Source organism: Tachypleus tridentatus, chromosome 13, assembly GCF_004210375.1.
Source record: "Tachypleus tridentatus isolate NWPU-2018 chromosome 13, ASM421037v1, whole genome shotgun sequence".
NCBI lineage: Eukaryota > Metazoa > Arthropoda > Merostomata > Xiphosura > Limulidae > Tachypleus > Tachypleus tridentatus.
The window spans coordinates 23847713-23853781 of NC_134837.1; the positions used below are offsets into that span (position 1 = coordinate 23847713).

Here is a 6069-nt window from a genome sequence, read left to right on the forward strand (position 1 = left end):
TATTTACAAACCTGGTCAACGTAAAGACTACTAAACTATTCAACTTAAAACCTGTTTACTTGAATTTATTCCATGAAACACTGCTTACAAATATATTTGTCTTACATAAAATAACTACGTATGTTATAGTAGAGCGAATATTGTCCAGAACCTTGGTACAAGTAGACGAAGAGAATATATCATTCTCAGTCGTTTCTAAAGATAAACATATTCGCTTACACAAATCCAATCTGTAAACACAATGTATTTCAAAACCCCTTAGTCATATTATAAAAAAAAACAAAAAACAATACATCTAAAACTTCATGGTCATATACAATAACATGATCTATTTAAAACTTTATGGTCATATACAATAACATGATCTATTTAAAACTTTATGGTCATATACAATAACATGATCTATTTAAAACTTTATGGTCATATACAATAACATGATCTATTTAAAACTTTATGGTCATATACAATAACATGATTTATTTAAAACTTTATGGTCATATACAATAACATGATCTATTTAAAATTTTATGGTCATATACAATAACATGATCTATTTAAAACTTTATGGTCATATTATGAAATATGTTTCATTTCCTGGTAAAAGCAAAGTTTTTTACTGTACTAAAACTAGTTTATCTGCAGGTGAATAGTGGAAACGATTTATATTAAAAATGTGCGAACTCCATTGTATGTATAATTCGGTGCATGGTATACACAACTCGACTCCAATTGCGAGCTGCACGGTAAACACAACTTAACGCTTGGATAGTAAGCTGCAAGACAAAATCGCTGAAGGCAAACGAATGCTGAACTGTATCCAAATATTTACTTTTTTAATTAAAGATGTTATGACAATTGTATTGACGAGAACTGCACCATTGAAATATATACGTAATTCGGAAACGTTCAAATCAAAAACATTTTATATTACTCAGTATGTTTAGGCTATGAATAACTAACTGTCATCAGTTAAGATAAATTTATTTTAAATTAAAAAAGTGAAAAAGAAATGTTCCTTACTTTACAAGCTATTGAGTTATATTTTACTAGGTAGTATTTTTCAGACGTTACGAGAAACACTTGATTAATCTAACTAGGGTGTAGTGGTAAGTTAGAAACAGAAAGAAAACAGTTGAGACGTTAAAACATTAGCATGTATTTATTTCATATTATAGGGTATGTGTTTTACATAGCAAAGTCATATCGGGCAATCTGCTGTATCTACCGAGAGGTAGTCGAACCTCTGATTTGAGTACTGTAAACCGTATATACGTATCTGCTTTCGTTTTCCGTGGGGTGGGGAACCATGTAAGAGATAGTAAACATGTTGAACAAATTTTGTGATGACGAAGTTGCATCAGGGACGATACCAACGTAGAAATGTATTCTTAAAATCGCTCCGTTTACTATTGCATTGTTTTTCAGACCCTAGATGGCACAGCAATACATCCATTTCGGATACTAAGTATATTGTCAGCTTTAACAAGTATCTTGCCGTTTACTCGATGTCTATTTTGTTCACTTATAACCAAGTCTGTATTTTAAAATATATGTTGCTAATGTACACAACCATATATAAATTAACAGGTCATCTGTTGAAATTCAGTGTAATACTAAAGAGACGAGTAACGAAGTGCATAAAGATACATAGAAGTGTGAAATACTCCACTATAAATTTAATTGTTTGTTTGTTTTGAATTTCGCATAAAGCTACTCGAGGGCTATCTGTGCTAGCTGTCCCTAATTTAGCAGTGTAAGACTAGAGGGAAGGCAGCTAGTCATCACCACCCACCAACTCTGGGGCTACTCTTTTACCAACGAATAGTGGGATTGACCGTCACATTATAACACTCCCACGGCTGAAATGGCGAGCATGTTTGGCGCGACGGGGATGCGAACCCGCGACCCTCAGACTACGAGCCGCACGCCTTAACACGTGGCCATGCCGCCCATAAATTTAATATTAAACGTAAAGAAATACAGATGATTTGAATGAATGAATTCTTTAAATATTTAAGTACATTTTTCTCTGAACTGTTTATTTACTGCGTTGTTTTGAGTCAATACATTTTATTTGGTTAAAGAGTCTCAAACAATATAACGTTTTGAGACAGCAAATACAATCTTTAATAATAGTATGAGTCACAAAATTACCAAATGTAGTCAATATTATACCTAATCCAACTTATCATTACTAGGGTTTACTGTGTATCTAACTGACAAAGAAACTTACGATTTCACCCAATATTTTGCTTAATTATTTACAATGAGTATTGTAATAGAATACACAAAATTATTCAATATGATGTATTATGTGTATCCTTTCACTGAATAATTTTAGGGTTAATATTCACTTGGTAATTCTTTTTTTTTTTACTCTATGTAATTTTCTAATTAAAGTTTCTACCCAGCTAGGCTTGATGGAAAATACTGCAAATACGTAAAACAGACCAAAGCACTACGTTTAGTTACTTGAAGATGTTTTAACTTTCATGTATGAAACTTTACAGTCAACGTTTTACCAGTTCTACAACAAATATGGGATAAACATAGAATAAGTTTGATTTTAGGTACTAGAAATATCATTGATTATAGTCATGCCTGTAGAAATAAGAACGGAGTAGTCAACGGTATATGATGTTGTAGACCAGTCGCTATTCAGTTCAGAAATTATAGTTTTGTTTTACACTAGCATCTAAAGGAAGGATATTGGTTTGCAACCAGTAAAGTAGTAGAGATCTTTCGCCCTCTGTGAAAACCTAGTTATCTAACGTAAAAAAAGAGTAGCCCATGAGTTGGCGGTGGGTGGTGATGACTAGCTGCCTTCCCTCTAGTCTTACACTGCTAAATTAGGAACGGCTAGCGCAGATAGCCCTCGTGTAGCTTTGTGCGAAATTTAAAACAGACAAAATAGCCTAGTTGCTATGCACCATAAAACGTCAAATCCATCCACGCACCAATCGTTTTATTTAATATTGTTATAAGCATACGTATAGGGTATTTCATTATACAATGGAAAACAAAGTTATTAGTGTATTACACACATACAAACATACGTATTTCTAAGGGTACATGTGACACAAGTTATCTAAAGAGTAATTTATAAGAAACAAACTTTAAGGTGCCTCACACTCTATAGAGAACAACATTAACCACCAAATATACAATATAAAGCCTGCAACCACTTCTTTAAAATTTTACTTTTACAAAAGCTTTTAAAATGTAATTTTAATCCTTATTAATTATTTTAATTTCAGACTCTTCTACGCTAACCGTTTGATTTTAACTTCTGTTTTCTGTTTATTATTATTTCAACTGCAGATTATAAGTTCCACGTACCAGTTTAAGCAAAACTTTAGTTCTGGCCCATGAATGACTGATTTTGTTTTGTTTGTTTTTTTTTACATTCTGGGGCATGTTGGGTTAACCTAATCGCATTAAATTAAACTTGTAATACGCAGTTACTTAGTTATGTGCACTACTACTTATCGTTATCGCGGGTTCGAATCCTCGCACCAAATATGCTCGCCCTTTAAGCATGGGGCGATAACGGTCAATCAATCACTTTGATAAAGAGTAGCCCAAGAGTTGGCGGTGGGTGGTGATGACTGGCTGCCTTCCCTCTAGTCTTTTGTTTGTTTGTTTTGGAATTTCGCACAAAGCTACTCGAGGGCTATCTGTGCTAGCCGTCCCTAATTTTGCAGTGTAAGACTAGATGGAAGGCAGCTAGTCATCACCACCCACCGCCAACTCTTGGGCTACTCTTTACCAACGAATAGTGGGATTGACCGTTTATAACGCCCCATGTTTGGCATGTTTATGACGCGGGCGCGAACGCGCGACCCTCGGATTACGAGTCGCTCGCCATACGCGCAAGGCCATGCAAGGCCCCTCTAGTCTTACACTGCTAAATTAGGGACGGCTAGCGCAGATAGCCCTCGAGTTTTGCGCGAAATTCAAACAGATTTATCGTTATTGTTTCTATTGATCCATATTTTAACATTAAAACAGGTTATATCACAATCCGATATTTATGCATCCTCTGAACCTTATGTGTACCTATGATTTGGATAATATTTAATTACTAGTTTGATTATGTGTAAAGTCGTGTTATTTAACGTTAAAACAAATATATTTTCATATTTATTTAGCTAATTTTTATTACTGACTGAATATTTTATGCGTTTCACTAAAGATTATATAGCGTTGTTTGGTTAGATTATAACAGCTGCAAGTGCCTAAAGTGGAATAGATAAGGACCTCGTGTTGAATTCTATAGTGAATATCGTTAAAGGGCACCAAATTATTTTCCTCTCTTCTGGACATTAAGTAACTGAACGACGAACAGGATTTTCAAAACGCTAAAAATTGTAAATCTGGCTTCTGGCATTTCAAACTTTTTTCTGTACAGACATCCGTGACTTATGTTTTCATTACACAAACCATGTCTGAAATATCTTTATAGATGTAATAATTTTTGTTTAAAATTATTTATAGAGCTCTCTGAAGTTAGTTAGTAAACCTTAAGTTTTAGTTTACTTACTGAAATATTTACACACATGGTAAATTTCTCTTTGGTTCTAAAACCCCTGGGATGATTCGCAAAGACATAACTCTTTTCTAGAAAAATAAATAATAATTCATCTCTTGGATATCTCTAAAACAAATATATATTTTTACGTGTTGTGACAAAGGTATATAAATCAAGTTGACCTCTGTCAGATAAAATCCAATACATGAACCACTCAATGAGTTTATTTTAATTCTAATTAATCCAGTTCTCCTACTGATATGAATTAATTGCATTATTAGAACACGCATTCCAAAACGCCTAAATTCTATTGTCGTGGGTACCTTACCTACGCTACTATCACAACATTGAATATCTTATTAATCCACTTCATAATAGCTTTTAAAACCCAAACCTTACGATTCAGCATAATATTATAAATAGAAGGATAAAAATCATTTGAAGACCCAAACCTTACGTATATTCAACATAATATTATAAATAGAAGGATAAAAATCATTTGAAAACCCAAACCTTACGTATATTCAACATAATATTATAAATAGAAGGATAAAAATCATTTGAAGACCCAAACCTTACGAATATTCAACATAATATTATAAATAGAAGGATAAAATCATTTGAAGACCAAACCTTACGTATATTCAGCATAATATTATAAATAGAAGGATAAAAATCATTTAAAGACCCAAACGTTACGTATATTCAACATAATATTATAAATAGAAGGATAAAAATCATTTGAAGACCCAAACCTTACGTATATTCAGCATAATATTATAAATAGGAGGATAAAAATCATTTGAAGACCCAAACCTTACGTATATTCAACATAATATTATAAATAGAAGGATAAAAATCATTTGAAGACCCAAACCTTACGTATATTCAGCATAATATTATAAATAGAAGGATAAAAATCATTTGAAGACCCAAACCTTACGAATATTCAACATAATATTATAAATAGAAGGATAAAAATCATTTGAAGACCCAAACCTTACGTATATTCAACATAATATTATAAATAGAAGGATAAAAATCATTTGAAGACCCAAACCTTACGTATATCAACATAATATTATATAAATAGAAGGATAAAAATCATTTGAAGACCCAAACCTTACGTATATTCAACATAATATTATAAATAGAAGGATAAAAATCATTTGAAGACCCAAACCTTACGTATATTCAACATAATATTATAAATAGAAGGATAAAAATCATTTGAAGACCCAAACCTTACGTATATTCAACATAATATTATAAATAGAAGGATAAAATCATTTGAAGACCCAAACCTTACGTATATTCAACATAATATTATAAATAGAAGGATAAAAAATCATTTGAAGACCCAAACCTTACGAATATTCAACATAATATTATAAATAGAAGGATAAAAATCATTTGAAGACCCAAACCTTACGTATATTCAACATAATATTAGAAATAGAGGATAAAAATCATTTGAAGACCCAAACCTTATGTATATTCAACATAATATTAGAAATAGAAGATAAAAATCATTTGAA

At 31.9% G+C, this 6069-nt stretch overlaps 1 protein-coding gene across 3 annotated transcripts in view; it reads right to left on the reverse strand.

Moving 5' to 3' along the window:
• LOC143239403 (protein turtle-like) overlaps window positions 1-6069 on the reverse strand; it is a 666407-nt gene that overhangs the window by 584639 nt on the left and 75699 nt on the right. The window lies entirely within an intron of this gene.